Source organism: Herpailurus yagouaroundi, unplaced genomic scaffold (assembly GCF_014898765.1).
Source record: "Herpailurus yagouaroundi ecotype Mexico unplaced genomic scaffold, PumYag 165, whole genome shotgun sequence".
Lineage (NCBI taxonomy): Eukaryota > Metazoa > Chordata > Mammalia > Carnivora > Felidae > Herpailurus > Herpailurus yagouaroundi.
In genome coordinates this window covers 14568598-14592533 of record NW_024412406.1, presented here as the reverse complement: position 1 = coordinate 14592533, position 23936 = coordinate 14568598, and the positions used below count along the sequence as shown (strand labels likewise).

General features: G+C 41.9%; 1 protein-coding gene and 1 long non-coding RNA gene across 2 annotated transcripts in view; one reads left to right on the top strand and one right to left on the bottom strand.

Moving 5' to 3' along the window:
* SLCO5A1 (solute carrier organic anion transporter family member 5A1) overlaps window positions 1-23936 on the bottom strand; it is a 210070-nt gene that overhangs the window by 151100 nt on the left and 35034 nt on the right. The window lies entirely within an intron of this gene.
* Window positions 14-23936, top strand: part of LOC121038144 (uncharacterized) — a 26540-nt gene continuing 2617 nt past the window's right edge. The window contains exons 1-2 of the long non-coding RNA XR_005794186.1: window positions 14-2346; window positions 8861-9011. This is a non-coding gene — a long non-coding RNA (uncharacterized LOC121038144). The remainder of the gene's footprint in view (window positions 2347-8860; window positions 9012-23936) is intronic.

The window sequence follows — 23936 nt, the reverse complement described above, 5'->3', positions numbered from 1 at the left end:
AGGAGCACTGAAGCCCTGAGGGGGCAGGTCTCCAAAAAAGTGAGCTGCTGAGCCAGGGAGCCCATTCTGAATAAAGAAATTATTTCTGTCCGTTTGCTCCGCGTCGTGGGCACCCACAATGTCTAGAGACCAGAGTAGGTTGTGGGGACCAAAGATGAACAGGACAGGATCCCTGGACTGAGGAAACCTCTGTATTGTGGAAGAAATACCCCCTAAGTAGCCTAAAACAACGAGGCGAGCTCCTTACAGGATGCCACCGAAGAACCTAATATCCATTCACTTAACTCCGCCATCATTTCCAGGCAGAAGGAAAGGCGTGTGCAACAGCATGGGGCATGGTGCTACAAGTTAATAGGTAGAGGAGTTGCAGGGAGATCGCAGGGATGGGGCCGAGGAAGGACCGCAAGGGTTGCAGCGTGGAGAAGGTCAGCAAGAGGCTTCACGGCTTGTGAGCTGTCTGCTGTGAAGGGCCAGTGATGCTCTGAGTCGCTCACCAGAAAGGTGTTCTGGCAGTGGTGGGTGAATCGAGGCCACGTTGAGGGCACTGAGACAAGTTAGGAAGCAATCTCTAGACAAAATGGGATGAGGTGGTGACAGGGACATGGAGAGGAGGAACTGATTAACTATACAGTGAGAAGGTGGAAGTGGCCATACCTGGAAGTCAATGTACTCTGGAAGATGAGAAAACGGTCCAATGTAAGATGTCTCTCAAGTTTCATACGGGACTGACTGGGTAGTAGACATCCAACCAAAACACAGGAGGAGACGTGTGCTCTTGAGGGAAAGATGGTTCTCCTTTCAGACGCATTGATTTCGCCAGGCAGGTATACATGTCCCATAAGCCATTTTGACATATGATACACAGGGAGTTTGGACTGGAGACGTGAATTAACAGTCATCAGCCCAAAGGTGACAATCAGGTGAATAAGGAAGACCAGGCAGACTGCAGAGAGGAAGGCTAAGGACAGGGCCCTGTCTAAGACCACAGTCTAAGAGACGGAGAGGGAAAAAGCTGAGGAGGGAGATTAGAATCAATGGAGGTGGGTGAAGAATCAGAGAAGTCACAGAAGCCATAGCAGCAGAAAATTCTTAAGAAGGGAGTTATTAGATGCATGGAAACCTGAAGAGAAGTCAGATAGGTTAACTGAGAAGAGTCCATTCACTGTAGCAAGCAGGAGGACACCTACTTCAAGCTGAGCTTCAAGAGAGGGAGATGGTGATCTAAAGAAGGAAGGGGATTGTCCTTCTACAACTGCCACGACTATGCTCGCCATTCCTGCCATGCCAGAGCCACTTCATTGACCCTTGGCCGTTTCCAATGAGAATACGGTCTCCACTTTACAGACCTGATGAGTAAGGTGCAGAGAGATTAAGTAACTCGGTGAGGGCGCACAGCTGGTCTGTGGAACCCATGTGTTCCTAAAGCCCATCCTCTTAACCCTGACTGGAAGATCTCTCATAATTGTACAGCAGCTTGACCTTTCGGTGCACCTTGCATCTGTTAATTATCTTACTTTAGTCCAATAACTACCATTCACAGCCAATCCTTGGAGAACAAAATAGGCCAGCTGACACCAAAGAGCAGTTAGTGTGTGCTTGATGCCCATGATGAGGCAACACTGATCTTCTGGTAGCTTCCAGACTGACCAAACAAACGGGGCAAAGATACTCCTTTCCTCATCCCCTGCCACTATGCCCTCCTCCTGAGATCTCCATCAAGCCCACTGTTTCTTTTCCACAAACAAGCAGTATGACTCCAGCTCCACCCCGGCCCAAATTGTAGTCTCCTACTGCTGGTAATGTAGGCAAAAGCGTGCATCACTTCTTGCACCTAAATACTCCTCGGAGCTTAGTCTGGATCCAAACAGAATCGATCTGCCTCCTATTACATCCTTCTAAGCTCTTTGGCCCATTCCCTCATTTCAGCCCCAGCCCCAGACGTCAGTTTTTCTCCAGCAAATTCAATCTGTTGCATTAGGTGCCAACAGACGGCTTCCCTGCTGAAAGTCAAATAATCATGTCCCTGGAACATGCTGTGTTTATTCATGGTCCATTACTGTAGTTAAACTAGCAACAACTCTAAGAACCTATAGATTTTTTTTATTGCCCCTCATAGAAAGATCATGATTTACAGACAGAATCGAAAAAGGCCCAATTAGCTACCCATACCGGAAACAAGAAGAAAACATTAGCAAGAGACACTTCTTTTGCTTTCTCTTCCATAGTTGTGTGACCTTGGAAAAGGCCAGGCGTGTCTCCATCAGCCCTAATTGTCAGATTCATAGAAAGAAATGGATTCACATCATGGGATTCTGCTACAGCCGTGGCTTATTTCACACAATATAAGTGAGTACAGCTGCCTAAACCAGAATATGTACCTTGTTAGGTATATTGGGATAAACTCTCTTCGAATTTCCAGGTTGCTAATGCTTCTTCTAAGTCATTAATCAGTGTAACTTACACATAAATTGCTCCTTTCCCGGCCTTCATATAATAAGAAGGTAGCCTTTGGAATCACCTACTGCATTCCATGGGCTTAAAATCTGGCTACTCTGGAGAATGGAACAAGGAAAGTGAGAGGGAACTTGTTCTTCACTCTCTTCTCTCCTTCCTGAAAAAAGGCTCACTTCAGAAGTCTCCCAGACACGTGAAGAACTGGATTTTGGTGCAGAATATTTTCTGGGCTTAAAATATAATTCACAGTTGCTATAACTGAATTAGACACTGGTTGCTTCAGAGGGGACAAATTGTATGTTTAAGTTAACTTTTTTTTTCAATATTGAAACACAGCTTTATTCACAGACCCTAAAGAGGTATCGAGAGTGTTAGCCTCTGTGACATATTTAAATTACATCTCTATTCTTAGTTCCAAAAAGGAATTTGTTTTGTTTTTATTTGTTTTTGTGAGAGAGAGGGGGAGAGAGAGAGAGAAAGCACAAGTAGGGGAGTAGCAGGGAGAGACAGGGAGACACAGAATCCAAAGCAGGCTCCAGGCTCTGAGCTGTCAGCACAGAGCAGGACAAGGGGCTCAAACTCACTAACTGTGAGATCATGACCTGAGGCAAAGTCAGACGCTTAACCCCCTGAGCCACCCAGGTGCCCCCAAAAAGTAATTTATGATATAACTGATTTCCTCAAATTGTTTTTATTTTTTTTAACTTAGTTTTATTTTTATTGAGATATCCTTGACATGATGCTTTTTAGGTGTTTGATATATGTATCTATTGTGAACTAATTGCAACGATAAGTCTGGTTAATATCCATCACCACACATGGTCACAAATTTTTTTCTCGTGATGAGAACTTTTCAGATCTACTCCCTTAGCAACTTCAAACATACAATACAATGTTGTTAACTATAAGATTAAAAAGTAAACTCTTAACAGGACTTGGCATTTACAGCCTCACTTAGAAGGAAATTTCAAGCTGGGTAAAACAAAAGAGAAACAGATTTGGCCCTGGGGTCCAGAGAATGCACCCAGTCACTCCAGCCCTGTGGTTTGCAAGTGCTGAAGGAGTATCTGACCAACTGCGTGAGCTTTAGCACTGCTAGTCCCATGGCCCAAGAGGCCACAGTCCCCTGAACACTTGGACGCATGGTCACCCTCTAAAGGAGCCAAGCAATTTGGCTGCACCTCTGGGACACAGCGAGGACAAGGAGACAAGACTCTATCAGTCAGGACCTTCTAGAACCTGCCACCTCCCTTAATAAAAGTAAGCCAGATAATCTAAGGCTAGTAATGAGGAGAAAATTCCTTGTGAACAGGAGACATCTATCTCCAAAGATTCACATTCCCTTGAAAGATATTCATATTTACCACCACTGGCTCCTGGGCCTGGAAAAGGAAGGAAGTTGGACAGGAAGGGGGAGGAAGGAGGTAAGAAGAGGTGATCTGCCATGGGCCCTAAGCATCTCTGCACATTCTTTGTGGGTAGGCCAAGAAGGCAAGGCCCAGGCCATTTCTCAGTGTGTGTCTGCAGCCAGCAACCTTGAGGGATGAGCTAACATCTTGCCCTGGACAAACCAGGCTTGCTTCTGCTTCGGTGCAGCCCCCAAGCTCAATGCTCCTCTCCTGTAAGGCAACCCACTGCAGGTACAGGACGCTGCATCACCTGGGGGGATTTAGTGGGCATGGGGAAGTGAACAAACATCATACAGACACTGCCTGCTGCTTTTGCCATCAGTAACAACGTCCTTTGTCTGATTCTGGAGTCTCTTCTCCCTAGCACCCATGAAACAGTAGCAGGCTCCCTTGTTAGCTTGGAAGCAGGGTTACATCCTCAACCCTACACAGTTCCCGACAGGCACCACCCAATTTTAACATTCTGACTCAGATATTAGCTTTCCTTATAATCTATAGTACAAGTTGGGTCAAGGCCTGAACTAAAAAAGGAAAATAAATACAAAGCATAAAATGAAATGAAACTGTGTTAGATATGCTTGATTGACATTCAATGTGCAGCCCCTACATTTGTTTCTTCTTGAATGACAGAGTCTAGAAAGCTTTAAAAAAAAAAAAAAAAAAAAAAAAAAAAAAAAAAAAAAAAAAAAAAACCACATCCCCCAGACTCCCTTGCTGATCAGGTGGTTCTGGATGAGAAATGAAGCACTCCTGTGGGTTTGGGAAGGTGGGATGAGTCACAGGCCAGCTTTTTGGCTGTCTTATGCCAGCAAGCAGGTCAGGGAGACATATTGTTTTTCTGCTTCAGTATTCATTTGTCCAAACTCCAGCTTCTGGGTGTTGAAAGGCAGTCGTAGCACTGGGTCTCCTGAAGCGAATACACCAGGGAAGGTCTTTGATTTCTAACCCCACTGCTTCCTCCCCCAGATTGTGGCAGATAAACCAGTTTCCCTAGCAGGAAAGATCTACAGTGTTCCAAGAGTCATTCCTGGTCATCCAATCTAGAGATCATTTGTCTGGCCCTTCCAGAGATTTTCTAAGCATGTATCTTTCTGTAGTGAGTCTCTTTCTGCCAAAAGCCCAGAGTGATTTCTCTGTCCTACACTAAGCTAAGATTAATACAGCAGATAGGTGGTTTTTTAAATTATGGCTCACTCATCCACAATTGGAGGCCCCTCTGCCTAGCTCTCAACTCGCCTTTCTAAAGCAGAAGTCTCTTTAGGAACTATGTTAGGGATGACCTTGAACAATCGGTAAACTTGTCAAAGTCGAGATCCAGAGAGCAATGCCAAGAGAAGGCTAGAATTCCTCTCTCCTTCCTCCTTTCTCGTTTCCATTCCCTATCTAAGGACATTTTTTTTCCCCTAAATGATTGGAAAGATCCATATTCCAGCGGTGACCTGAAGGAGGTGATCATATCCCAGAGCACAGAAGAATAATTAACACAAGATAATATAAAACAACACCCTCACTGCAGTGACACACTCTTGAAGCTCCCCTTCAAAGCAGGTAGAATGGCAGCACGTTCTCTCAGTTCTTTACACTTATCTAAAAGACCTGCAGGGGTGCGTGGGTGGCTCAGTTGGTTGAGTGTCCAACTTTGGCTCAGGTCACGATCTCACAGTTCGTGGGTTCGTGACCCGTGTTGGGCTCTGTGCTGACAGCTCGAAGCCTGGAGCCTGCTTCAGATTCTGTGTCTCCCTCTCTCTCTCTCTGCCCCTCCCCTGCTCGTGCTCTGTCTCTCAAAAACAAATAAATGTTTAAAAAAAAATTTTATAAAAGACCTGGAGATCTGCTGTATGACATGGTATCTATACTCAGCAATAATATATTATACGCTTAAAATTTTGTTGAGGGTTGGTCTCATTGTAAGGTGTTCTTACCAAGAAAATAAAGTTATAAAAAATAGTAAGTGAGGGGTGCCTGGGTGGCTCAAGTCAGATAAGTGGCCGACTCTTGGTTTCCACTCAGGTCAGGATCTCACTGTTCATGAGTTCGAGCCCCACGTCAGGCTGTATGCTGACAGCATGAGCCTGCTTGGGATTCCCTCTCTCCCCCTCTCTCTCTCTGCCACTCCCCTGCTCTTGCTCTCTCTGTCTCTCTCAAAACAAATAAATGAACTTTAAAATAATGATAATAAATGAAAGACCTGAAGCACTGACGGTTATAAACAATCTGTGGTGTATGTAAGTCCTGCTGTTAGCAAAAGGGAGGCTGGCTCCTGGACAGCGGCATCCTCCCTGGCTTCCCCACCCCCTTCCGAAGGTCTGTTGTCATCTGTGGCAAACTAACACTACTTCATCTTTGTGGTGAGCACATGGGTGTCACTTATACATATGTCATCACAACATGACGCCCCAATTCTAGAAGGCACCATTGTTTTATGCACCACTCAGAAGGAAAAAATGCTTCCAATTAGACTATGACACATGCCTCAATGATGAAAGAGAGAAAAAGAGGGCTCTGTTGCCCAACTGCCTCAGTTTCATTCTGGCTCTGCCCTTTATGCCGGTATGGCCTTGGGTAATTTACTAAACCTCTCTGCCTCAGTTTTCAGGCTGGGGTTAATCACAGAATCTATCTCACGGGGTTGTTGTAAGCAGTAAATGACAGAACATCGGCAAAATGCTTCCTTCCAAGAAGTTCTTGGAACCTAACAAACGTCAGGCATTGTTACAGATCTGTATTGCTGTCTCCCGCATTCATCTTAACCGCCTTTTTTCCTCTCTGGTTGTCAGAGGGCAGGGAATCCGCATCTTTTCTTTCATGCAGGCCGCACACTTCTCTAGGATTCGTTCCTATCTGGGAAATTATGATCAGACTGATAAAACATCACATGCCCTTTAGGATCCGGTATTTGGTTGTTTATGTTTGTTTTGCTTCCTTTTTCATCTTTCAACTGTGGGTACCCTTTCCTCATCGGTACCACCACCCCTACTCACAAATTTAGGAAAAGCTCAACAATAATGATCCCTCTTATTTACCATATTAGGGCTGATTACCTACTTTATGTACATTCTTTCATCTTCACTCCTCAGTTTAGATTATCAATTCCATTTTAGAAAAGAGAGCTGAGGCTCAAAATGATCGTCAACTTACCCTAAATCTTTAGGCATAGAAAGTGTGGAGATCCAAAGCCAGACCAGCCACATTCCAAGACTATGCTTCTGGCTACCTAGCTGTGTTTGCTTGGAAATGTGCTTTACATACATCTTAGGAAGTCATCGTTGATTAAGATGAGGCATGTCTCAGGGCGACTGGGTGGCTCAGTCGATTAAGCGTTGGATTTTGGCTCAGGTCATGAACTCACGGTTGTGGAACTGAGCCCATTTTGGGCTCTGCACTGACAGAGCGGAGCCTGCTTGGGAGTCTCTCTCTCTCTCTCTCTCTCCCCCTCCCTCACTCTCGCTCTCTCTCAAAATAAATAAAAATAAATTTAAATTAAAAAAAAAAAAAGGATGAAGCATGCTATTGCTTTTGAGTAAAACTACAAAACGAATCACCCATCAAGGCCTGATCTCTATAATGAGTAGGCCTCATGGTTTTACAGGGCTGCCCAACTGTCCAGTTACTAGCTGTGGTTTCATTCCCAACTCATGACTCCTCCCAACCTTCCCCACATTCCTTCTCTGGAAGGAGGGCGCATGAGCATCACGGACAAGACACCATAAAGCCCATCCCTCGGAAGACTGCTCCCCACCCCCACCTCCAGTGCATTCCATCGTAAAGCTAAGAAATACCTGACCAGCCGCTTGTGGTGAGTAAACCGGCCTCCTCTCACAGCCAGTCTTGCAAAAGAGAGGCGAAATCGAACCTAGCTTCCTGAGATCCTGAGTCACAAACGCCCATGGTACACTTCTTTAACTAAAAACACAGAAATGGAAAGGGCTGTGTGGGATGATCAGGAGCTCAGCGCTCAAACCTCCTTTCCTTACTGGAAAGACACTCTGAAAGAGCTTTCCAAGAGCTCACTCAAGTCCCCTTCTCTCTTCTCTGCCTTTTTTTGTTGTCGTCAGTGATATTTTTGATAATTATCTGATTGCGAATAAACTCCAAAAGTCCAGGTTGAAGTGCTATATTATTTTTTTATTGGCTTTGGCATGTGTGCACAGGGGCTTTTTTTTGGCCGACTTCTAGGCTCCATTCCCTTTGGCTGTGATACTCTGACAACTGCTCCGTTTGTCTTATTGTAACTAATGAAGACAAAATGACCCAATATGAGTATAACGTACCACTCAGGCCATCAGGGAAGTGATTTTAAAGGCTTTAGTAATCCATTTGGGGGATCACAAAACCTGCCATCAAGGAATGGGATTTAAATGACAAATGAATTGTCTATCTTTCCCTTTGAGGAAATTAGAGCTATTAGAGGCTAAGTTTAGTTTGCCTAAACTGAGGAATGACCTGACAAATGCCCATGTATATGATAAGGGAGCATGGGGTAAGCTGAGGGCAAAATGCAGGCTAACAGCAAACCCCCCCCCCCCCCGCAGTGGGACATGTATGATATTCCTTGGACACTCCAGGCTGTCCCAAAACAGGAAAAGACAAAAAAAAAAAAAAAGGTTAAACTGATAAGAGTCTCCACCAGTTTACCAGAAAAAGGCAATCCCGTCATAGCCTAAAGTCCAGGAACTTCCTACTGTCTTAATGGTAATGCCCTGCTGGGGGGGGGGGGGGGGGCGAGTAACAACCTTAGCTTGACAATGGCTAGGCCTCCAGTAAGTGTTTAGCATGTGAAAGTCTCTTTGGAAACTCCCTCTAGACTTTATCTCCCACCCCCCAACAATAGCAGTGTGGCTCTTCCGGCCCTGGTCCCCATGCTTTAATAAAATCACCTTTTTGCACCAAAGACATTTTCAAGAATTTTTTCTCAGTCACCGGCTCTGGATCCCATGAACCGTCCATCGCCCTAAAACTTCATCATATACAGTGGCAATCTTTTGCCCTTCTTTCAGTTGGCTTTCTTTGTGAAATTTCACACCAGAGGAAAAATGTGATTTTTCAAGCAGAAAAGAACTATTGTGAGAGTTAGCTCATTTTGGACCCAGGATGAATTTTAAGCCCCAGAGAAGAAACTGAAATATGCTTTAAGGAGAAATAATACAGGTAAGCGAAAATATGCATTTTCTCTCCATATTATGTTCATCCTTCTTCAGTCTTCCCTAAAGAAAAATATCTTTGGGAAGAAAAGTCTGAAACCCTGAAGACAATTTTTACTAGTCTTAGAAAATGTCTTTTCATTAATATATTTTACACACATAACAAGAAAGCAAAACTGAGAATAAGCAAAGTAATCCAAACTATCAAAAACCTAACAAAATTAGCTCCCTTATATGCCACCAAGACAGGAGCTTATCTGTCTCCTGCAGTTTGAAGACAAAGATCTGATTTCCTCTAAGTGCAAGGCCCAGGAGGGAAACACTGCATGCACGATGAAGGGTCTGCTTTGAACCCTGAAGCATAAGCAGAATTTGCACATGTGTGCGTGCACTGGCCTCTGAGACAGAGCAGCCCTTGAAGAGGGAGATTAAAAAAGGGACACTTTTGGAGCACCTGGGTGGCTCAGTTGGTTAAGTGCTGGACTTTACCTCAGGTCATGATCTCACAGTTCATGGGTTCGAGCCCTGTGTCAGGCTCTGTGCCAACAGCTCTGAGCCTGGAGCACGCTTCAGATTCTGTGTCTCCCTCTCTCTCTGCTCCTCCCCCACTCGCACTCGCTCACGCTCTCTCTCTCTCAAAAAAAAATAAATATTAAAAAAGAAAGAAAGAACACTTTTGGGCACTGGTGGTATTGTTGTGGAATCCAGAACACATGAGGGGGATAAATAGGAAGTAAGAAAGGAAAGCTGGTCACTGCCAACTAAGAAGGATAGCCTCTATTCCATAGACCACATAAAGTCATTGAAGGTTTCTAAGCAAAGCAGTGACAGGATTAAGCAGAACTTTATGAAGATGAATTTCTCAGGAAGTGGTGGGTGGGACTGGAGTGGGAAAGAGACTGTAGGTAGAAAGACCACTCCCAAAGCAACTAGGATAGTACGGGCAAAACCATGACCTTGGGTTCCAATAAGTAAGGACCAGGAATTAGACCGCTGTTGTTTTATGACATGGGATCCGTGACACCAGATTGGAGGGATCTTGGGAACTGTGTAGCCAAAAATTTACAAACCTATGGCCAAACCAGGCTGATGATAAAGCCTACATATATATGTGTGTGTATGTGGGCTTTACACACACATATATATTACACACACACACACACATATATATTTCAGTTTTCAGAGTTCGATCCCAAAACTATTCTAAACTTGACATGTTTCAGATGAAAGATCCAGATTTCTGCATTCTAGATATTTGCCATTTGCCATATTGGGTTCTAGGCCCTCAGTTACCTGCCTGGCCTGTATGAGCCTCTTAGTTTGAGATCTCTTGATTTAGGCCAATTCCTGTCCTGCCACCCCTACCCCAATCTCGAAGATGAAGGAACTTCTTTCAAGGGAAGTTTCAAGGAACTTTCCAAGGAAAGTGATTTTCCTAAAGCTTCACCTGCAGAGGGTGGCAAAGTCAATGAGGAATGACATGGGACAGTGACGGTTTTACTTTGTACAGCAGCTTGAAATATATGGTCTTGTTCCTCACAGCTCTAAAAGGTAGACATCTTTACACCCAAAACTAATGCAACATTATGCGTCAACTATACTTCAATTTAAAAAAAACAAAAACAAAAACAAAAATAGAAGCAGGCGGATATCACTATCCCCATTTCATAGAGGAAGCAAAGGGTTGAGAGAGAGACTAGGTAATTCGGCCAGAGCCACATGGCTGATCAGCAGTGGAGACAATGTAAACCCAGATCCATCCCAGACCTTTTGTTACACAATTAGCGTGAGATCCTGGAGGCAGACAAACCTACTTAAAATTTGGCCAGGCCATTGACTGGCTGTGAGATAGCGGGGATGTTACTCAACCTGAGTTCAGCTCTTTGGTCTCTAAACTGACATGAACATGTATCCAACAGCAGCTAACACACAATAGGAATTACAGTTCCTACATATTGATCCTATATGTATATTACAGTTCCTATACATTGCTTACTTGGGCGGGATATTGTGCTATGTTCCATACTCCATGATAAAATGAATGCTGTTATCCACGTTTCGATGGGAAAAAAACTGAGTTTTGGCGCAGGTCATGATTTCACAATTTCGTGGGTCCAATCCCCGCCATTGGGCTCTGTGCTGAGAGCACAAAGCCTGCTTGGGATTCTCTGTCTTCCTCTCTCTCCACCCCTCCCTTGCTCATGCTCTCTCTCTCAAAATAAATAAATAAACATAAAAAAAAGAAGAAGAGGAGGAGGAGGAAGTTTGGACACAGACAAGCACAAAGGGAAGACCAAGTGAGGACACAGGGAACAGGAACACATAGATGGCCACCTATAAACCAAGGAGAGAGACCTCAGAAGAAAATAATCCTGACAACCTTGATCTCCAACTTCTAGCCTCAGAACTATGAGAAAATAAATCCCTCTTGTTTAAGCCACATAGTCTGTGCCACTTTGTTATGGCAGCCCTAGAAAATTAATACAAAAATTGTTTTTTTAAGATAAACATTTTAAAATTATAATAGCTAGTAACTTATTTTAAAATTCATTATTTTTTAAAGTCTATTTATTTATTTTTGAGAGAGAGCAAGTGCGGGGTGGGGGGGAGCGCATGCATTAGTGCACATGAGCAGGGAAGGGGCAGAGAAAGAAGGAGAGAGAGAATCCTAAGCAGGCTCCACACTATTAGCACAGAGCCCAACCCAGGGCTCAAACTCATGAATTGTGAGATCATGACTTAAGCCAAAATCAAGACTCAGATACTTAACCAACTGAGCCCCCAAGGCATCCTTAAAGTTCAATCTTAAATAAGTTTCAGGATTAAAAAAAAAAGTTTCAGGATTTTAACTATTTCTGACAATAAGGAAAAGTGGTTAAAACCTTTCATGATATACTTCTCAGAATAAATTAAAAGGAAATTACTTGTGGGGCACCTGGGTGGCTCAGTTGGTTGAGCGTCTGACTTTGGCTCAGGTCATAATCTCACAATTTGTGAGTTCAAGCCCTATCTCGGCTCACTACTGTCAGCACAGAGCCTACTTCGGATCTTCTGTCCCCCTCTCTCCCTGCCCCTCCCCCATTCTCTCTCTCTCTCTCTCTCTCTCTCTCTCTCTCTCTCTCTCTCAAAAATAAAAATTAAAAAAATTTAAAAAAAAAGGAAATTACTTGAGGAAAAACCCATGGTGCCTGTCAATCAGAGGATGTAGTCTCATAAAGCGTGTTTTAATGCATCAGAAACATTACAATGATTGACCGGAAAAAAATACTGTGATTTAGGACATATTAAAAAACAAAAGCAATTTACATCAAAGTAATGTAATCCATAAGTAAACAATTTAAAAGAAGAAGGAAAGTCAAATAGATGTGCCAAATTGGAAAAGAAATGAAATATAGTATACCTGTGTCTAAAATAGAGATGCTAAAAAAAAAAGAAAGAAAAGAAAAGAGAAAGAAATGTTTATCACAAATCTTAGAACCTCCCTAGGATCCAAAAGTATATAAACATCTGGAATGACCTGGAAAAAATCTGGAAAAAAGTGACAAACCCCTAACAATCAAGTGGTAACGTTATCAGTGTATCCAGTTTCTCCCCACATCAGGCTTCTCAAACTGGGGCTATGCGTCCCCAGAAGCGCTGGGCTGCCTGCTAGTAATAAAGCAAAATGATAAACATGTGCATCTTTCTAGAAATTCATCTTTATTAAATTTTGGAAATAATATGATAAATAGAGATACATTATAGGATAGAAAGAAGAACTCATATGTTATTTAAATAAGCAACCCTTTTAATAAATGCAATGCTTGCTTAAGGTTACTTAGGGTTACTGGCATCCTAGACTCCCAGGGGTATGCAGCCCCCTCCCTTCGGCCAGGCCACATTTATTAAAAAGTTTAAGAAATGCCTTTATCTGATGCCAGTTTTATCCTCAGGAGAGGTGCCTTTCATTTAGAGGGCTCCAGAAAAAAAATATCTCAATCAATCAGTTTGAAATTCTCTTAATTTTGTCTACACAACTCTGTTTCAAATAAAACATGCTAGAGGAATTATGCTATTAGGCATTCACACTTTAGAATGGATTACATCATATATTTTCTCAATACCTGAAACTAGTTATATTTAGAACTTGGAGGTAGAGGGAAAGACCTCTAACAGTCAGGGTTTCCCTGGGGAAAAAAGTTGCCAACACTATTGGTTAGTTTGATGGGACTGTTTACCAAAATTTGGCAAAGTATGGGGAAGCCGTTAGGGATATGAAGTACCCTGAGGGTGGTAACAATGGGATGCCACACTATTCCCACAGCAGGCCGGAAGAAGCAGGGCACAGACAGCTTTCAAAAGTTGGGCATATGGAGGCTCCTCAAAAAATTAGAGACAAAGTTACCATATGATCCAGTAATTCCCTACTGGATATTTACCCCCCAAAAATGAAAACACTAATTGAATATATGTTTATTATTATTCAATAATATGTTTATTGCAGCATTATTTACAACAGCCAAGATATAGAAGCACCCCAAGTATCCATCAATAGATGAATGGATAAAAAAGATGAGGTGTATATATACTATGGAACATTACTCAGTCACAAAAATGAATGAGATTGTGCCATTTGCAACAACAGGGATGGATCTTGAGGGTATAAGGTTAAGTGAAATAAGTAAGTCAGAGAAAGACAAATGCCATGTTAGTTCGCTCATATGTGGAATTTAAGAAACAAAAAAGAAAAAAGAGAGGAAAAAAAACAACAAAACTCTTAAACACAGAGAACAAGCTGGAGGTTACCAGAGGGGATGAGTGGCTGGGGGGAAGTGACTGAGGGGAAATAGGTAAAGGGGATTAAGATACACTTATCATGATGAGCACTGAATAATGTAATAATGTATAGAATTATTGAATCATTATATTTCATATGAAATATATGAAACCTGAAACTAAGTAACACTGTACCAGCAACTAATATACACTGTACATCAATTATACTTCAATTATATATAAATATATAATATATATTAATAATATATATTTTATATATTTAGTTATATATATATTTAGTAATATTTATATATATTATATATATATTAATATTTATATATATAATATATATATTACATATATATATTTAGTTAGAGAATGATACAAAGAATGCCACAAGATGGGAGCTGTTGCCTTCAGTGCATGGACAAAGTCAGTCCACAGTGACCCTGCAGAGAAAAAACTGGGAAATAAACCCAGCCTTGGGTCCTCCCTCCTCTGCCAGCCTCTGACCTCCGGCTGATTGGAAGCCATCGGAAGCTGAGAGCCAGGGAGCCTGCTGAAGCTCTCGATACTACAAGTCAGCCTCCAAGGCACAGAGTGCAGGAAAGTGAAGAGTTGATCTGGAAGGAGAAACGGGTGTCCAGCATGCAAGGACTGAATGGGAGGACGAAATGGGCAGGGAAGTGCTGGCAGGGGAGTGGAAGGGCTAAAGATGGAAAGGACTGAAAAAGCTTAAACAATGAAAGATCTTGGATTCTGTTTCCAAAAACTTAAAGCTTTGGGACACCTTGGTGGCTCAGTCGGTTAAGCATCTGGCTCTTGATTTTGGCTCAGGTCGTGATCTCACAGTTTCAGGAGTTCGAGCCTTGCATCGGGCTCTGGGCTAACAGTGCAGAGCCTACTTGGGATTCTCCCCCTCTCTCAGCTCCTCCCCACTTGCATTCCCTCTCTCTCTCTCTCTCTCAAAAACAAACAAACAAACAAACAAACAAACAAATGTAAAGCTTTAATGTTAAAAGGGGATTTAGAAAATATGGATGGTAGGTAGGTTTCTGTTTAAAGTACAGAAGAACCTTACAGATACTAGAGGTGAATGTGCCTCATGACAAGGCATAGTCACATGTGGTGAACAATCACAGTCTCCCGGCCACAGTGAACGCTCCAAGCATAGGCACGGGACCAGTAGGACAACTGGAATCCTTCCCTGGACTTGCATAAACTGAGGCTGAGGACCATCTCTCCTTTTGCATCACCACAATGGAATGTTGAAAGTCTGGCACTGCCTGAAGCCATGTCCCATGCCACATGGAGAATTCCAGCCTGCAGCAGTAGAGAATGAGGCCATGCACAGTGCAGAGTGAGGGAGAGAGAGAGAGAAAAAGTCCCGATAGTATAAACTGAGTTATCTGTGAGGTTAGTGCATTCATTCTGTCCTGCCCTTTTATGTAAGGCAATAAATTCCCTCCTTTAACAGACTGATTTGAACTGCGTTTCTGTTACTTATGATCAAAAGAATCCTGACTCATGTATTCCCTATATTATTGGTTGCATTGTGTCTCCCCTTGCCCCACCCTCCAAAAACTATACGTTGAAGTCCTAGCACCCAGCATCTCAGAATATGACCTTATGTGGCTATAGGGTATTTACAGAGGTAATCAAATTAAAATGAAGTCATTAAAATGGGCCGCGATCCAGTACGATTGATTTCCTATAAAAAGGTGAAATTTGGAGACAGATGCATACAGACAAAACACCACGTGAAAAATCGTGTCAGGCTGCCACAAGCCAAGAACCAACCAAAAGGAGAGAGGCCTAAAAAGAGACTTGCCTTACAGCCCTCAGAAGGAACCAACACCGCCAGCACCGTAATCCAGACCCCTAGACAATGTATTTCTGTTATTTAAGCCGCTCAGTTTGAGTACTTTGTTTTTGTTTTATTTATTTCAAAAGAGAGAGAGAGAGAGAGAGAGCAAGTGGAGGAGGGCAGAGGGAGAGAGAACCCTGGAGCTCAGCACGGGGCTCAAAGCCACAAAACCATGAGATCATGACCTGAGCCAAAACCAAAAGTCCAGTGCTTAACCGACTGAGCCACCCAGGTTCCCCAAGGTACTCTGTCAACAGCAGCCCTAGCAAAACTAATACACTCCATAACTAGGATGTGGTTAGAAAGACTTTGTACATAGAACTGAACAAGATGATTTCCAAATTCTTCCAGCTCAGAGATGTGATCACTTCAGATATGGATAGTTAGCCCACAAGACCCAAAAGTTGAGTCTCTTCCATTGTGACTGGCATATATATAGCTCTTAATTCAGAGACTGCCTCATAGCCCTCCCCAAAGACCCTACACCTAACACTGTCAGTCAGCCATGCAGCATTTATGGAAGATTTGTTACTTATATTCATTAAGTACGAACACCAAATAAGAAAACAAAAATAATAGAAATTTGGGGGGGGGCGGTCCTTGTGAATTATATGGAGAAAATATAGTAGACATGCATAAAGCAACTTATATAAGGCAAACTTATGGAAGAGTACAAACCAATATCCATGATTCATCATTTCTAGTGAAGCATCATTAGAGACTCCCTCTGCCCTCATCCACTATTGAGACAGAATCTACAGAAATCCCACTTCTAAGCATTTTAAGTAGAATAACAATGAACACTCCCCTGTAAGAGGGCAAAATCTTTGTTTAAATTGTTCTACAATGGGGACCTACACAGCTCCCCAAATATGAAATCTAATTAGAAAATTGGAAAAATTAGGGGTGCCTGGGTGGCTCATTTGGCTAAGCATCCGACTTCAGATCAGGTCACGATATCACAGTTTGTGAGTTCAAGCCCCGCATCAGGCTCCAGGCAGACAATGTGGAGCCTGCTGGAGATTCTCTCTCTCCCTGCCCCCCTCTCTGCCCCTCCCTGCTCATGCTCTCTCTCTCTCTCAAAATAAATTGAAAAAAACAAAAAACAAAAAACAAAACAAAACAAAAAAAACCTGGAAAAATTCAACCAATACCAAATTTTTTATTATCTTCAAATTGCTGACTTGGGAGACTCCATACTTATTGCAACAATGCATTTTATTGGTCATTTGGAATTTGTATTAGTCAGACAACCAAATCCAGTGTTGCTAGTTGAAGTAGTAAAGAATTTATTAGAGAGTGTTAGCCACATTATGGAATCTCCAGGAGAGTCAGGGAAACAGAGTTTGGTATGACACAGCCAGAAACAATATCTGGAAATAGGCCTAGGGGAATGTCCTGGCCAGAATCCCAATGCTGCCCCTAACGTTACTTCACACCTCTGACTTTAGGGATCAGAACCTTGAATCTTTGCCAGAACTGCCCCCAGAAGAACCAGATACCTCCACTCCTGTCCTTGCAAGGAGAACTCATCTCCCTGCCTAACCACTGCTCCCAGGGGCTCTCTCTTCCTACCACAACCCTTGTTCAATCTCCCTGTTTGGCAAAACCAACCACAGGCGGGTTCCCAAATGCAAAAGAGTCCAGGAAATGTATATGGTAGCTTCCTAGTCCTTTCCATATAGGAAAGCATACAAGAAGAGTGAGCCAAACCACAGTATCTGCCACAAAATTACCTTCAGAACTAGTCTGCCAAACACAGGAGAAAACTATGTATGTCTTTTATAGCCACACACAGTTTTGACCAAAAACAAAACAAAACAAACAAACAGGGAAGCTTAGTGGGTTTGGTTGGACACTTTATTTGCATTATTGGCTCTGAAAATCTTTCTTGTCTCCAAAGGATATAATCCAATGCCAGATTCTGATAGTATCCACCATTGATGGCATTCGAAAGATACTATAAGAATAAGATGGTTCTTTGTGCTACTAGAACGAAACTTTTTTCCAAAAGATTGCACAAAAAGTTTGAGCAATAGTGGCAATATTGGAAGCCATGTTTAGTGTCCCAAAGATCCTACTTTGAAACACTCATCAGGACAGAGACATTATGAAATTTTGCTTTTTAATCAATCCTCTTTAGTGATAGACATTCCTCATTGGAGTCACGCTCCAACTGGCGTTACTGCTCGAAGGAAAATTGCCAAAATACCTGACAGTGAGCAAAGCCCAAACCACCTGGATTCCTGCCAGAAATCTTACAACTATCAACCTCATAAGAAGTCTCCGGTTAATTGGTCTCCCAAGCAATAGCACTGCCATGACCCAATACCTAGAAGGTCTCTTATAAAACAAGCATGCTTCAAAAAATGACATTGCTGTTTTCCCCTTTGGTTGAATTGGCCTCTTTTTAAGATTCTCATGACCTAAAATCAAGTCTTAATCTATATATTCCACTGTATAGTCTTAGACAGTATTTAGAGTTTGTGCACCTTTGCTCTGCCAATACAAAATTCTGGACCAGATCCCAAACCTTACTCAGAGTTCAGACTTAGTTCTTATAGGCAACAGAATTCTCTTCATAGATGCATTGGTGAGTGATTTTAGTTTTTATTTTTAGTGTTCACATATTAATTTTTGTAGGTACCCATAAAATTTATATTTAGGGGAAAATTAGAAGAAATGAGGATTATTTAAATTGTACTACTTTAAACAACTTAGGAACCATTTTGTGAATGTGATCTTATCTGTAAATGACACCGCATGTCCACCAGGACCAAGAGGGAGGTGAATCAAAGAGCCACAAGTCATGACATCCTGCTGTATACACTCATTCCAGCCATCCCACTCACTTCCCAGGAACACCATGCTGTTTCGTCTTGCAAGCTTTTCAGATTCCACTGAGCATATCATGGCAATGTTACTTTCGTACCCACAATGCCCCAACCCATTGTAGATTCCCAGGCATACCAGGGCACAAGAACCCTAAAGAAATGACAGGCCTCAGAGACAGGTGAACTATGAATCTAATGAAGTGGAGCCTCAGAAGCCTCTCACCTGCCTGAGTCCTAACGATATCCTAGAAGGTCTCTCTATACACGTGTTCACATGTTCATAGATTTTTATAAAATTTGCAAAGGTAAGATGTTTTAGCTGCAATCCATGAAGACTTTGGTCTCTTCCCAATCTAACTTCCTCTTTTATCTGTTAGCATTGGCATTTGTGGGATCCAACTAAAGGGAAATAGGACTGGGGAGTCATTTCTTTTGTATGCTTTTCTGATTCACAGTTGCCTCCATGCATGTTTACGCTGAGGCTAGCTATCTCAGAACAAGGATAGCATCCAGGAATATAGATAAAGCACACTATACCCACTCACTCAAAATCAGGACCCAAAAATTATAGTGCCAGAGGTTACACTGTGATATCATGCCCACCAAGTTACAGAGAGTGGGGTAAGAAATAAGTTTTGAGGGGCATCTGGGTGGCTCAGTCAGTTAAGCATCTGACTTCAGCTTAGGTCACAATCTCATGGTTCGTGAGTTCGAGCTCTGCGTCAGGCTCTGGGCCAACAGCTCAGAGCCTGGAGCCTGCTTCAGATTCTATGTCTCCCTCTCTGCCTCTCCGCTGGTCACATTTTGTCTCCCTCTCCTTCAAAAATAAACAATAAAAAAACTTTTTTAAAGAAATAAGGTTTGACATATTCTATATTTGTCAGAGTTCTCCAGAGAAACAGAAAAAAATAAGAAATTAGATAGATAGATAGATAGATAGATAGATAGATAGGCAGGCAGGCAGGCATGGAGATCTACAGAGAAAAAGATTCATTATAAGGAATTGGCTCATGCAACTCTGAAGGCTGAGAGTCTCCATGTCTACAATCAGCAAGCTGGAAACTGAGGAGAGCCAATGTGGATAAGTTCCAGTCTGAAAGCCAGCAGACTCAAGACCCAAGAGGAGCCAATTTTTCAGTTCAGTCCAAACGCAAAAAAAAAAAAAAAAAAAAAATACCCATGTCTCAGCTCAAATAGTCAAGTGGAAAGATTTCCCTTAGGTCTTCCATTGATTGGATAAGGCCCACCCACATTGAAGAAAGCAGCCAGCATCACTTAGTCTACTGATACAAACCTTAATCTCACTCAGAAACACCCTAACAGATACACCCGAAATAATGTTTGGCCAAATGTCTGGGTGCCCAACGGCCCAGTCAAACTGACACATAAAATTAAACATCACACACACCAAGCCAGAAAATCCTGCCAAACCTTAAAACTCACATATGATGGAATCTTAGTAGAGATTTTCCCATATTTGACAACAGTCCTAAAATTTATATAACATTACCCGTGATGAATTATGAAACTGAAACAAACTTTTCTAAACTATCCACAAAGAAAAAAAAGTATCAAAAATGGATGTCTGATAGTTTATTTTTCTGGATTAATTTTTATGTCTGTGATAACTTGCCAGCTTTTTAAAACTTGTAATTTGTTGTGATTTCTTTTTCACTCTAAGTAAACATCCTTTTTCATATCTAATTTTGTGTTTGTAGTTTTATATTCTTTTTATTATAGATGGTATCTGCATTGCTTAAGGCCCACGAAGCCTGTCACTTAGCAAGCCTACATCTTTCCATAGAATTGGCAACCCTGGCTGCACATTATAATCAACTGGGGAGCTTTTCAAAAGAGTAATGCCTGGGCCCCATATAGGCCAACTAAATGGGGATCTCTGAAAATAGGGTTATGGTATTTTCTCAAAGTTCCTCGGTTGACTATCGTATAGCCAAGTTGAAAAGCACTATTCTACATAATCTCTTCATATTACAGACGATGAGACAGAGGCCCAAGGTGAGGCTGAAGTCATGAGTCACTCAGCTAGTAAGTGGTCCTAAGCCCAGAGCGGAACACAGCACTGGCCCATCTCTTCCTTAACCGTAGGAATGATCACAAATAATATGATTGTAGATTACCAGTAGGGCTCACTCGCAAAAGGTTGCTGGCCAGAGATACCAAGGGATGAATGTTTTAAAATCCTTCAGTAGAAGCGTACTGTTTACATTCAATTTTTATTCTGCTCTGGCAGAGCTATTAAGCCCACTGAATAGTCTGGAGACAAAGGGTAGAGGATGGGGGTTATAATCAGTCTTAAAACTACTGAGTTGATTTAAATGTCAAGGTCATGCCAGACTAAAAGCTCCTAAATATAGGTGTTCTATTTTAAGCAAAATAGTTCATTCTGTTTCCATAGCTTCATGTAAAGTTTGTCCTACATTTTTATTTTTTTAAGGCCTTATGTAGGCCCTATTATTTAGATAACAAAAGTCACTAATACATTCTAGGACTTTAATTTCCATTTAAATGCTTAGAGAGAAATCATAACCACCTCTCTTTCCTTGGATTTCCATGGTTGGGAATCACTGGACCTGAGTGATCTTTAATAGCCTTTCCAGCATAAAAATTGTTTTATTCTATAAAATAATACAAACCTATCATTTCCTTGGTGTTATCACTACGACTCAGAATTTACCAAGAGTTTACAACAGGTGGGCAGAGATTTTTGTTGTTTTCTTTTTTTTACAGTTGGTATTTTTACGTGGTTTTATATGGTTCCTTTACTGTACATAACAATTTTAAATACTTTAATGTACATTGAATTTTGGTAATTAATCTCAGAGTGTCTCACTTTACAATCTGTCTTAGAATCTTATGTGTGTCTGTCTTGTCTCCACAATGAGATTGTAGCCTTCCGCTTTACATCTACCTAAATATCAAGCACCTAAAATAGATGGTCTATAAATATTTGTCAGATTGAATAAAGAAAATCCCCAATTTTTAAAACTTCTATTTATAAAATTCTCTCTTAAGGCCACTTCCTAAGACACCTTTATAAAGTGAACAACAGTCTACAATTAATGGAGACATCACCCCCATCTTAGTCCATTTGGGCTGCTATAATCCTATACCATAGACCCAATGGTTTATAAACAACAAATTTATTTCTCACTGGAGGCTATAAAGTCCAAGATCAAGGCACCAGGAAATCCAGTGTCTGTTGAGAGCCCACTTCCTGGTTCATACAAGCTGTCTTCTCATTGTGTCCTCATATGGTGGAAGGAGCAAGAGGGCTCTCTGGGGTCTCTTCCATAAGGGCACTAATCTCACTCATGAAGGCTCCACCCTCAGGATATAATCACCTCCCAAAGGCCCTGCCTCCTAACACCATCCCATGGAGCATTAGGTTTCAACATATGAATAACTGAGGGTGGGAGGGGCACCTGGTAGCTCAGCTGGTTAAGTGTCTGATTCTTGATTGTGCCTCAGGTTATGACCTCACAGTTTGTGAGATGGAACCCTGAGTCAGGCTCCATACTGTTGGCATACAATCTGCTTGAGATTCTCTCTCTCTCCTTTTCTCTCTGCCTCTCCTCCACTCAGGCTCTTTCTCTCTCAAAATAAATAAACTTTAATAAAAAAAGAAGAAAAATAAATTGGGGGTGAGAGGTACACATACATTCTATAGCACCACTAAACTAGTCACCTGAGAGTTATGGTTGGTTTTTACTCTTCCATAACCCCTGCTCTCACCCAAGCAGCATTACCCCTACACCTCTCCGCACCCTCAATACCTCTTATTGGTCATTAAATTTCCTTTCATCCTACTGCTACCTCTGTCTAGGTTCTCCTAATCTCTCCAGCGCCATGGCAGTAACTACCTAAACTTTCCCTTCTCCTGCTGCACCCTCCAATCTTTTTCAGTACTGCTAGATACTTCTCTCTAAAATAAAAGCCCCTTCTTGCCACACTCTCCACTCCAGCCTCCCCACAAACTTCAGTTTGCTGAGAGTGAAGAATAAAGTTGTCCTCCATGTAGTAGTCTCCTTGTTCTGTTTCAACAGCAACTCAATATTCCCACACACCAGTATCTCCCATGTCACAGCCATGTTAAGGTATTGTACTTGCAGTTCTTTAAACTCTTGTGTAGTTTTGTCCTTTCTAGACTATTCTTCTCCCCACTGTCTACTTAATTAACCTATTGACATCCTTTAAGACACAGATCAGCATCGCCTCCTCTCGGAAGCTTTTCTGACCAACTCTTCCAGTAACCACAAAGGGTTGACCACACCCTCCTTATTCCATCAACATGTATTATACATACTTTGCATGATACTTTAGTTTCTCTTGTGTTTGCACTCCATTTCCCCTTCCCAGAATGAAAGCTCCTTGAGGACAAAGATTGCATCTAATGTATCTTTGGGTCCACAGTGCCTCACCCAGGACTTGACACATGGTAGAAGTGGAATATTTATTGAATGAATAAATAAAACAGTAGAGTGAGGTTAAATTCTGAAGATAGTATTAGATAAAAATCTCATGTAGTCAGGGGCACCTGACTTCCCAGTCAGAAGAGCACGTGACTTGATCTCAGGGTTGTAGAGATTACTTAAAAACAAAATCTTAAAAAAAAAAAAAATCTCATGTAGTCAAATTACCCTTTACATCTCTAAACTGGCATACCTGGTTTTGGATATACCAAAATCATCTTTTTTTTTTTAATTTTTTTTTAACGTTTATTTATTTTTGAGACAGGGAGAGACAGAGCATGAACTGGGGAAGGTCAGAGAGAGGGAGACACAGAATCTGAAACAGGCTCCAGGCTCTGAGCTGTCAGCACACAGCCCGACGCGGGGCTTGAACTCACGGACCGCGAGATCATGACCTGAGCCGAAGTCGGCCACCAACTGAGCCACCCAGGCGCCCCTATACCAAAATCATCTTTTAGGAAGTCCAACTAAGCAGTTTTTCCCCATCACTGGAACAAATAATTTTTGTTCAAACTACATTGGCTTGCATTTCTGGGCCATATTGTAAAAAAGGGGTGGGAGAGGGATGGACAGGTAAGGGAGGGAATTGTGGTACAGAGTATGAATATTTGAATTCAGTTACATGTGTGTAATATAAAATTCCACCATGAATCTCTTTACTTATGAAAACTAGATACCAGCATAAACTATAAACCCAATGTAGAACAAAGCCTTTCAATAAAGTAGCATTGCTTAAATGAGGGGTTAGCTCTATCCACAGGTAAGTAAAATATCCAGATCCAGGAAGCCTCGGAGGAGTGACAAAAATGCTCTCTGCTCACAATATCCTTATAATCGAGCTGCTAAGGTTCCTAAGGTTCTTATATTGTCACCAAATTCCCTGAGAGATAAGACTATATGGTCAGAGATATCCCATTTCATCTCAACTTTATTTAACTTCTTCTTCTTCTTCTTCTTCTTCTTCTTCTTCTTCTTCTTCTTCTTCT